Below are 12,413 nucleotides of genomic sequence, written 5' to 3' on the forward strand. Positions count from 1 at the left end.
CAAGAAGCACGAGGTAAATGCAAGAGGGTTGAAACGGAGTGTGGATGAGATTGAATTGGAGGAAGTGAATGATCAGATATACAAAAAGGTGAAGACTTCTCACCCTACTAGAACTGAGAGAGAAAAGTTAGAACGATTGCTGGAAGAGATAGAAATTTATAAAGTGTGAAAGAAAGTTGGCATCTGGTTCCATTTTTTGTGATGATAGTAAATATCATCAAAGAGGGGATTGATGAAGCAAAGCTTCGCATATTTTGCGGCTTGCCGAAGTCAAGAACCTCGTTTATGTGTAATAAGGTAACATAAGTATGTTTTACTAACGTTTATTTTTTTTAGGCAAAGTTTATGAAGCTTGCCTACGTCTATTTCTAATACACTTACCCCGTGTACTTTAACATGGCCGCCGCTTGTATTTTAGTTACTGCGCATGCGTCAGCCACACTCACGTGTCCTGACGCGTCTGCAGAAGTGGAGGGAAATTTATGCGCATGCGTAATTCATAGCTGTGCTCATCATGTGGTACTGCTCGTGCCACTGCTCTTGTGCCCGTATCAATGTAGCTAACATTTAGAATGCATAAGTTTATTTCTTGATGATGAGTTAAAAGTACAAACCCTGTGATGTGTTTTCATGATGACATTATTATGTATTAATTTGTTTTCGCTTACTTTTCATGTACCGCGGGGAATGGGGGTCTGTCTGTACTGAGAGCCATCTTGGAGGTCCCTTCTGCGCAGATGCGACTTTCCGGGGACCTGACAACCTTGGCTGATGGAACTTAGCCAGCTGGCAGTAGTGGGCAAGATGCTCCTGAGAACTGACCTGCAAGCTCGGCTGAACGGAGTCACATGACCCTACTATGTTACATTGTTAAATTGTCATTGTGTTTCTGCACAGTTTCTCCTGGGAACCCCAAACTTGCTAGGCGGTACCCAAGTATGCTAATGAAGGCTTAAAATCTTGTATTGTGATTGGTGTGTTACCCAAATCCTACCTTAGGACCAATCGAAATTGAGGGATTCTGACACTTTGCAACATTGGGGGGTGGTACACTGTCCCCAAACTGTATATCTACCCTGGGTTCACCTAGGGAGCCGTCCGACTTGTCTGGTTTAGCTGACCTGTCACTGACCCATCGTACTCAATAGGTGACTGAAGATACAGAGCGCTGCGGAGCACTCTGTCCGAATTTGACCATAGACTAAGGTTCTACCGAACCTTAAAGTGCTGGCGAAGCACTTTGCTGGGAGTTCGCTGACCCAATCGGGGTCTTGATCGATAGCTGCAGAGCGGGTGGAGCGCAGGCGTTGCTTCCGAACTGTGGGTTCCGGTCCTGTCCTGAGAGGTCCTGTCCTGAGGGTTTGCTGTCCTGTCCTGAGGTCCTGTCCTGATTCCTTATCCGAGGGTATCCTGTCCTACCCGGGGTGTCCATTCTGCACCTGCTGTCCTTTGAAGGGTATCCTTCCTTGAGGGTTTCCTGTCCTTAACTGACCCGTGGCCAGGGTTTGGTTTCCACACCTTTCTAGGTAAATATTGCTCTGAACCTCTTAAAATCTTGCACCTTCTGAATTTCTAACTTTTGCTTTAATAAAGTTCACCATTGCATATGTTATTTTTCCATGTCTTTCCGCAACTATTGAAAGTCATTTGCATTTTTCCCATAAGTTTGTTCCTATGTCTTCACACTTGTTAGATATTATATTTTGCATTGCAGTTTGTCATTTTCTGATATGGTCTAGAACCTCATTGCCTAGATTGTTCAAAGGCCCGTTCACCTTAAGTGAAGCGTGTTACTCTTTATAGGCCCTCCTGTTGTTATACCTACATAGTCTGCCCCTGCTCAAATAATTCTGATTAGCATAGTATCTTCTCGTTATACTTTATATCAGTATTTCAATGATTACTCTGTCATTATTTCTTTACAGTTATATCATTTACGTTATCTTGGTTATTGATTGCCTTTTTTTACTGTACCTTATGCACGAAGCAAATGAACTTTAGATAAACATTTTTAAAACTTCCAGTTGTGCGTGGTCATTTCAAGAGTATTTGAATGTTATTGGTTGGGTTTGTATTTTGCTGCCTTTCTTTTTACAGCTAGCTCCCTGATTCATTGTGGTCATTAGGTACTCGCATCGGTGGATGGTAAGTCGGGTGCACTGAGAAATAATAGTAGGGAACACACACACAAATTGGTAGAGCTCGTGAAGTCACCTGATCGATGTATATGGTGATTTGAAAGTATATGGGCCCTGAAGCCGGAAACGGCGAAAACTATTGGTCGGGTGGCCTCGCGCGCTCTATCATAACCACTCCCCTTCCTGGTTCCACCCAGAGGAGGGACCTAGTAGGTGATCCGGCCCCCCAGATTCGAATAAGAGTGGGAGCTGTGTCCTGAGACTTCAGATCATCCTGAATCAACTTGAAATAAAGAAGAAGACTGGACTTCGACATTCTGCTGCTCAGAAGATGGAAGAGAATCTCCCTTGTGGCCAAGGAGTGACCACCCTGTGAACACAGGCACCAACCAGCAACTCGACGTCTGCTTTGCCGCCGCCTCCCGCTGGAGCCCGAGCCCAGAGCCTGACAAGACACAGACTCCCAGACTTCTCACCACCCGATCCACAGTCCCTGCAAAGAAGGGACCCGTGGAGGCACCGAGAGACGTGGGACCGGACATCTTGGAAGACCCCCGAAAAGCTGACTGCGCAGCATCAGAGGCACCCTCGACGTTGTGCTTTGGGGTTTAAGAAGCCCTAACCTCGAGCAGCCCTTGCACCAAAGATCAGCCCCCCAGCATCTCCACGATCTGCGTGGGGCCTTTTTGCACCGTGCCACTCGATGCGCCATCCCGGCCACTTGCCACGTGGCTAGCGGCCATCTTGGTGACGAAATCTACAACTTTCACTGCAGGTCTGGTTGCTCCAGACTTACCCCTGCTCCTGTGAAAAGGAGCACCCGCTCTGACCTTGCTGGTCGGAGTGACAAGCCTTTCTTGATTCCTGCGTGGCTTGCATTAGCCAAAGCCTGTTTGCTTCCATCCGGTTGCCGACACCGCCAACAGCTAGAAGCCTGCGTGGGGCAGCTCGTGACCGACTCCTGGACGTCTTTGACCCCTCGTGTCCACATGGCTGCAGAGAGAAGCTACACCTTGACGCCTGTTTGCACCCAACATCGCCTGGTTCCACTCTGGTTCCACGGTAGTCACTGGCTAGTGACTTTGAACATTGTCCCCTCTGCTTTCAGGTCTTCACGACTTCAGATCCACCCTTGGATCCACCGGAACTCTTCACCTCGAGTCGCCTGCAGCATCTTCAGCTCTAAGCACCATCGACCAGCGTGACGAAACCCGACACTACTTCGACCCTGTGCCCCCGCTTCCTGTGGGTGAGGTAACTCAGCTCCGCCAGTGTTCCCACACTGGTACACATCTCTAGGGTCTGTGTCTCAAGTTTCATTCCTCTAGGTAACTCGGAAGGTTCCTTTCTAACTAACTTTGTACTTTTTACGCACCATAGACTTTGCATTGGTGAGTGGATCGCCTTATCCTGCCATAGTGCCATATAAATCTTATAAATGTGGACTCCACCTTTTTCAGGATTTTTTCTTCAATTAGTAATGGAATTGCTCTAAATAAGTACAATACTCAAGGAAACATTAACATTTTAAGAGCATTAACCCTCCCTATCAGAGAAAGGTGAAACACATCAATTCTCCTTAATTCCTTATCGATAGCATTTATTAAGGGGATGTAATTCTCCTCAACTATTTTTTCCACTGAGGCATGAATCTTTACACCCAAATACGTTGCGGATTCTACATATCTATAATCAGTCTTAATTATGTTTTTGGAACAAATAATCTGGGTCTTTGTATCATTTAGCTGATAACCAGAATTTGAACCAAAGACTTTTGCCATTTTGATCAGAATAGGTAGTGCCTGTTGCGGATTGGTAGTGATCACAGCTAAATCATCCGCATACGCCAGGATCTTATTAGAGTATCCATTATGAACAACTGGTTCAATTCTTGGATTGGCCAAGATCTCCTGAATTAGCGGGTCAATGTACAAGGCAAATAGAATCGGGGAGCATGGGCAGCCCTGCCGCGTCCCTCTCCTGATGTTTATTATCCCTGATTTCTCACCATTTACCAACACTCTAGCTCTTGGTTCTACATACATTGCCCGAACCATATGTCCCTCTCGCAAGATAGGGGTGGGTTGGCCTTACCGAATTTGCGGCTGTATCATTGGTCATGCCTCTTGATTCAAATGCAAATTTTAGTACAGTCAAAAGCTCAGGTAAGAACTGGATCCTTATTAGAAGAAAATCCTATCCCAATCTTTAGAATGCTTATGGGTGATAGAGCGCCAGGGCTGTTTCGGAGGGAATTAATGCGGAAATTCTACAAAAAAACTCGATTAAAAACTCTGTTTAGCATGTGGCAGACATGGAATACTGTTCTAAAATTTTTTCATGTTTCAAGAATTAACCCTCACTTACTGTTACGTAATTCTAGTATCTTTTTTCAACTGAGAGACGATAGGAATTTTATGATGTGGGAAAGAATGGGAATTTTTACCCTGGGAGATATAACTGAAGAAGGCAAGGTTTTGGGATTTGAGGTACTCCAGAAAAAATATGGCATTCCTAGGAGTCATTGGCTTCTATACGGCCAATTAGCACGTACTATAAAATCTTTAAGACCGAGAGCTTTTACCCCTCAGGAACTGCCACTGATTAAGATTCTAGAAAAGAATAGAAATAAGATTAAAACTATTTATAGCTGTTTATTGGAAGTCTTTCCTGGCAATATTGAAAAGATTGAAACTAACTGGTCTTCCAAATTAAATGACCCAGAGGTAGATCTAGACCTTGCTCTGGTAATGAATAAACGGGTATTAAGAGCATCTAACCTACGCGCACAACATTATAAAACAGTTTTTAATTTGTATCATACACCATCAAAACTATATGCTTGGGGATTGACTGAAAATGATAAATGCCCCCACTGTAATGAGGATCAAGCGGACTTACTGCATATGTTTTTCTCCTGTATATGTCTTGAGACCATTAAAAATGAGATAGGGAGATTCTGGGATATTTTAACTGGCCACAACATCCTATTATCCCCGACATTGATGATTTTTGGTGTAGATGCAAATTTAAAACTAGGGGAAGATGAAGTTGCTTTGATGTTTATTTTTGTGGCAGTTTTTCGTATACTGATTTCGGCAGGATGGAAAGATGTAAACCCACCATCTTTTCAAATGTGGCTAACTAGATTGTTGGGGATCCATAATATTGAAGTATGTTTATATGAATCTAAAGGTATTAGGAAGCGAGTCATGGGTGAACGGATATGGGCCCCGGTAACTAATTGGAGAACTAACAGTACATAATTAATTCAGCGGTGTTTAATGTTTTTTGTTGATAAGAAAATGTATATAAGCCATGGAATGAACTATTTGAAGACATGTATTTGTAAGTTTACTATGAAGTTTTATTTTTTGGTGTTTCTTTTTTTTTTTTTTGTTTGTCTATCCTGCTACACAAATCCAATAAAAAAAAATAAAAAAAAATAAAAAAAGACTTTGCATTGGTGAATGCGTGCACTTTAAACACTGCACCCGAGTCCCGTGGGCCTTTCCCGACTTCTTCACTGTTAGTCCCGAACAGCTCCAGCGATTCCCCAGGCCCTAGGCCTCTTTCCTGACCAAGTGGCATCTCTTATACCACTTATTTAGTATATGGTTTAGGTGGCCCCCAGGGCTCATCCATATTCGTGCAACTTTTGTGTATTTTAAACTGTGTTTTGTTTTAACGCTTGTGCTTCTGTGCTCATAAAGAGTATAGGGTATCTTTTGAGAAATAAATCTATATATATTTTCAATATATATCTGTGTGGTGTCCTTTCATTTGGTATTCAAGGGATTGTGTATGGTAAAACTGCTTGCTTCACATGCCTTTGCAGAGTTTAGCCTAAGACTGCTTAGTCCATGCTACCCCTAGGATAGCTTGTCTATAAGGTTGACTTTACAACCTGCACCATAAGGGTTGCTTGGCATGGTACAAGGTGATCACTAGAACTAGTGAGCATCATATACCAGGCCAACTTCTCACAATAAATGTTTCTGGTGTCTGTACCTTCATTTGAGGCTGAACACCCTTCCAATATTTAGGAGTAGCTCAAAGTGAAGAATATATATTCCTTATCGCCAATGGCTTCAATAACATGAAAGTAATTTGTGCAATATGTTTATCCTGAGAGTTCAAAAAATTTACATTAAATCCCTAGTTGATGTTCAATGTGTTATAGCTTGAAGACAGATGTTGCTGTTGGGTCAGCTATAGCCCAGCGGTTCCTTCTCAAGTTTACATCATTTAACTTGTTCAACCTTTCAATGGTTCTAGTCCCGCGGGTGCTCTCTCTGCGATCGTATCACACTCGAGGCCGCGACTGCATGCAATGGACATCAACACAGTGGACACCACGGTCAGAGCATGGCACAGGCTTGGACAGCTGGCTCACAAGACCCCGCTATATGCACCAGACATGCCATTGCAACATCACCAAGCGCTGTCGGTCACTGGTGAAACGGTCGGAATGTCCTTGCTGAGTAGAGCTGGCATTGACAATCTAGGAGATGTGTTTCGAGCCAGAACGTTCGTAGGCATAGACCAATTGGATTATATCCAAAACCAGACTCCCATGTTCCGCTTCACGTACTATAGGTTGACCAGAGCGTTGAGGGAACATTACCCAACATTCCCAACAGAACCAGACTGCCTTACACCACTACAACTACTGATTACTACTACTGATCTTTCCCATCTAGTGTCCAGATTATACTCAGCTGCACAATCGGAACTGGCGGGACACACTCAGAAGGCTAAGGGGCGGTGGGATGCGCTACTAGACGATCCGTTAACAGATGAGGAATGGAATAACACTTGCGCGTTAACACAGATTTTGACGCCAAACGGCAACTTAAGAATCATACATTTTAAATGTATTCACCAGATCTACTACACACCGACCAAATTGCTTAGGTTTGGCCTACAGGAGGAAGACAGATGCAAGACGTGCAATAGGGAGGGGGCGGATTTTTGCACATCTGGCTTGGGACTGCGAAAAGGTGGCAGGGTACTGGGGGGAGGTCACTACCACACTAGCTGTCATGTTAGGGGAAGAGGTACAGTGCACACCCAAGATCTGTTTACTGGGAATAGTTCCTCAATTCAGAGTGTTGAAGCGCAGGTTTTGTGCACTTGCTTTACTGTTGGCAAAAAGACAGGTGGTGCAATGTTGGCACAGCCGAAAGGTGCCGAAGAAAACATGGCTTCATGATATGTCCATCTGCCGGGACAGACTACAAACATATGAGGAGCAATTGCCAGCGAGGTGCAGACCAAAAGATATATGGTGTTTTTTGACAGAATACCTTACCTCACTGCAGGACAGTGAGGAGGACTAGATCATCTTCTGTTTCACTCTCACGGGTGGGATGTTTGGTGCACAGGTACAGATCGGATGAAGGCACACACAGGGTGGGCCCTGGAGCTATGATTGTATGAATATCTAGGTCGTATGGAATGATACTGTTAGGTCTTAAGTTGGGGTATGTTGTTTTTCTCTATGAAAGGTTAAAATGTAAGACTCACGTCATTTGTCAGCAACGAGTCCTAAGTAAGATGTTAAGGGTAGTAGTACCTAAAGATTGCACGCTCTGCTTTATAACACGCTTGATGACTACTAACTGATTGCATTGAAATAGCGAGCCGGCCTCAGGGTTGTAGGCTCATGCTGTGTACTCTGCTTTAGGTCTATAAAGGTCTTACACAAAAAAAAAAAAAAAAAAAAAAATTTTGAAGACAGAATTTTAAATCTTATGAAAGTATATTCCCAGATTGTCAGTATTCTAGCTTAAACTAGAATGTAACACTATGATGACATAACGCTTTCACCATAATACACTAACAGCAAGTTAAGTAATTCAAGTAGACTCATTATATATTGCTGTAATAAGAACTATTGGAAATTACCTTTTTTATGAGTTGACATCATTTGTTGGAATGCATAAGTATTAGGTATTGAATAAGCAAGTGAGTAACGTGATGCATGCAGTCCCCTTTAACATTGTTTGAGGGGACCGTTAGTTGGCTTCCAGTTTTTTCAACTTCACATCACCACAAGGTATATCAGTGCAGTGATGAATTTGAAAAAATGTATAACCACACAGCATGGTGTTGGAATCATTTGTGTTTATTTTTAATAAATAAAATCCTAATTTAGTGGTTTCTTCTACAAAAAAGGAACCCTGAAAATGTTGACGAACTGCATAATGTTTGACAAAGTCACCTAGCAAAATGTTCCTACATTGATAACAACTGCAACAACAGGTGTTTATGACAATTTACAGTTGTTGCTGCTGGGGATGCAGACCTGACAGGGTTTCCAGGTTTAATATGTCAAAACCTAATTTTGGCTGCATTTACATTGAATTCTGTGATTTGAATTTAATGTTAAACTACTCACTCAGAAGGATTTTTAATTCTGTTGTTAATCCTGTTAATAAATCAAGGCTACAAATCTCAGACTGCCACAAACAATGGACTGCCTGATCTACAACACATCCCCTTACAGAAGTTCAGAGTTCTTCATCTGAATACAGAGACAATTCCATGGGTTAAGATTTTCATACTATAAATGTTTCTGGTGTCTGTACCTTCATTTGAGGCTGAACACCCTTCCAATATTTAGGAGTAGCTCAAAGTGAAGAATATATATTCCTTATCGCTAATGGCTTCAATAACATGAAAGTAATTTGTGCAATATGTTTATCCTGAGAGTTCAAAAAATTAACATTAATTCCCTAGTTGATGTTCACTGTGTTATAGCTTGAAGAAAGATTTTGCTGTTGGGTCAGCTATAGCCCAGCGGTTCCTTCTCAAGTTTACATCATTTACCTTGTTCAACCTTTCAATGGTTCTAGTCCCGCAGGTGCTCACTGGCCTTTTTTTCCCGTCATTTGTCAATTAATGAACTACGCATCTTTACTTGCTTCATTCACTCTATTTGGTAAATATCACCTATTTCCTCTTTCTATTTCTACAAATGATCATTAAAGCATTGCCTACTAGCAGAGTGGGTTCTCAGCTACATAACACAGCCTTTCCAGTGCTGTGTGATTGTCCCGACGCATAATAACATATTGAAAAAAAGTAATTCAATGAGGTAAGGAAGGCATTTGTCCATCAAAACCAAACATCACCTTTTGATTGCTTTAGAACAATTTTTTTTAAACTATTTTAACTTACAAGCCTGTTGCAATAATGATGATAATGTTGAAGACAGAATTTTAAATCTTATGAAACTAAATTCCCAGATTGTCAGTATTCTAGCTTAAACTAGAATGTATCACTATGATGACATAACGCTTTCACCATAATACACTAACAGCAAGTTAAGTAATTCAAGTAGACTCATTTTATATTGCTGTAATAAGAACTATTGGAAATTACCTTTTTTATGAGTTGACATCATTTGTTGGAATGCATAAGTATTAGGTATAGAATAAGCAAGTGAGTAACGTGATGCATGCAGCCCCCTTTAACATTGTTTGAGGGGACCGTTAGTTGGCTTCCAGTTTTTTCAACTTCACATCACCACAAGGTATATCAGTGCAGTGATGAATTTGAAAAAATGTATAACCCCACAGCATGGTGTTGGAATCATTTGTGTTTCTTTTTAAAAAATAAAATCCTAATTTAGTGGTTTCTTCTACAAAAAAGGAACTCTGAAAATGTTGACGAACTGCATAATGTTTGACAAAGTCACCTAGCAAAATGTTCCTACATTGATAACAACTGCAACGACAGGTGTTTATGACAATGTACAGTTGTTGCTGCTGGGGATGCAGACCTGACATGGTTTCCAGGTTTAATATGTCAAAACCTAATTTTAGCTGCATTTACATTGAATTCTGTGATTTGAATTTAATGTTAAACTACTCACTTAGAAGGATTTTTAATTCTGTTGTTAATCCTGTTAATAACTCATGGCTACAAATCTCAGACTGCCACAAACAATGGACTGCCTGATCTACAACACATCCCCTTACAGAAGTTCAGAGTTCTTCATCTGAATACAGAGACAATTCCATGGGTTAAGATTTTCATACCATAAATGTTTCTGATGTCTGTACCTTCATGTGAGGCTGAACACCCTTACAATATTCAGGAGTAGCTCAAAGTGAAGAATATATATTCCTTATCGATAATAGCTTCAATAACATGAAAGTAATTTGTGCAATATGTTTATCCTGAGAGTTCAAAAAAATTAACATTAATTCCCTGGTTGATGTTCACTGTATTAAAGCTTGAAGAAAAATTTTGCTGTTGGGTCAGCTATAGCCCTGCGGTTCCTTCTCAAGTTTACATAATTTAACTTGTTCAACCTTTCAATGGTTCTAGTCCCGCGGGTGCTCTCTGGCTGTTTTTTCCCATCATTTGCCAATTAATGAACTACGCATCTTTACTTGCTTCATTCACTCTATTTGGTAAATATCGCCTATTTCCTCTTTCTATTTCTACAAATGATCATTAAAGCATTGCCTACTAGCAGAGTGGGTTCTCAGCTACATAACCCAGCCTTTCCAGTGCTGTGTGATTGTCCGAACGCATAATAACATATTGAAAAAAAGTAATTCGATGAGGTAAGGAAGGCATTTGTCCATCAAAACCAAACATCACCTTTTAATTGCTTTAGAACTAATTTTGTAAAACTTTTTTAACTTACAAGCCTGTTGCAATAATGATGATAATGTTGAAGACAGAATTTTAAATCTTATGAAACTAAATTCCCAGATTGTCAGTATTCTAGCTTAAACTAGAATGTATCACTATGATGACATAACGCTTTCACCATAATACACTAACAGCAAGTTAAGTAATTCAAGTAGACTCATTATATATTGCTGTAATAAGAACTATTGGAAATTACCTTTTTTATGAGTTGACTTCATTTGTTGGAATGCATAAGTATTAGGTATAGAATAAGCAACTGAGTAACATGATGCATGCAGCCCCCTTTAACATTGTTTGAGGGGACCGTTAGTTGGCTTCCAATTTTTTCAACTTCACATCACCACAAGGTATATCAGTGCAGTGATGAATTTGAAAAAATGTATAACCCCACAGCATGGTGTTGGAATCATTTGTGTTTCTTTTTAAAAAATAAAATAATAATTTAGTGGTTTCTTCTACAAAAAAGGAACCCTGAAAAGGTTGACGAACTGCATAATGTTTGACAAAGTCACCTAGCAAAATGTTCCTACATTGATAACAACTGCAACGACAGGTGTTTATGACAATGTACAGTTGTTGCTGCTTGGGATGCAGACCTGACAGGGTTTCCAGGTTTAATATGTCAAAACCTAATTTTGGCTGCATTTACATTGAATTCTGTGATTTGAATTTAATGTTAAACTACTCACTTAGAAGGATTTTTAATTCTGTTGTTAATCCTGTTAATAAATCACGGCTACAAATCTCAGACTGCCACAAACAATGGACTGCCTGATCTACAACACATCCCCTTAGAGAAGTTCAGAATTCTTCATCTAAATACAGAGACAATTCCATGGGTTAAGATTTTCATACCATAAATGTTTCAGGTGTCTGTACCTTAATTTGAGGCTGAACACCCTTCCAATATTTAGGAGTAGTTCAAAGTGAAGAATATATATTCCTTATCGCTAATGGCTTCAATAACATGAAAGTAATTTGTGCAATATGTTTATCCTGAGAGTTCAAAAAATTAACATTAATTCCCTAGTTGATGTTCACTGTGTTATAGCTTGAAGAAAGATGTTGCTGTTGGGTCAGCTATAGCCCAGCAGTTCCTTCTCAAGTTTACATAATTTAACTTGTTCAACCTTTCAATGGTTCTAGTCCCGCGGGTGCTCTCTGGCCTTTTTTTCCCATCATTTGTCAATTAATGAACTACGCATCTTTACTTGCCTCATTCACTCTATTTGGTAAATATCGCCTATTTCCTCTTTCTATTTCTACAAATGATCATTAAAGCATTGCCTACTAGCAGAGTGGGTTCTCAGCTACATAACCCAGCCTTTCCAGTGCTGTGTGATTGTCCCGACGCATAATAACATATTGAAAAAAAGTAATTCAATGAGGTAAGGAAGGCATTTGTCCATTGACTCATTATATATTGCTGTAATACAGGGGTGTCCAAACCTGTCCTGGCGGGCCGTATCCATGCCAGATTTTTGGGATATCCCCATCTGGTGATCACGGTTCGATCCCCGGCGCCGGCGGGAGATCAGAGTGCCCAAGATGGGGTCCATGTGTCCCGTGCCTTCGTCCCCCGGGCGTCTGGGGCGCCACCCA

The sequence above is a fragment of the Lissotriton helveticus genome, chromosome 1_2 (genome assembly GCF_964261635.1).
Source record: "Lissotriton helveticus chromosome 1_2, aLisHel1.1, whole genome shotgun sequence".
Taxonomy (NCBI): Eukaryota; Metazoa; Chordata; class Amphibia; order Caudata; family Salamandridae; genus Lissotriton; species Lissotriton helveticus.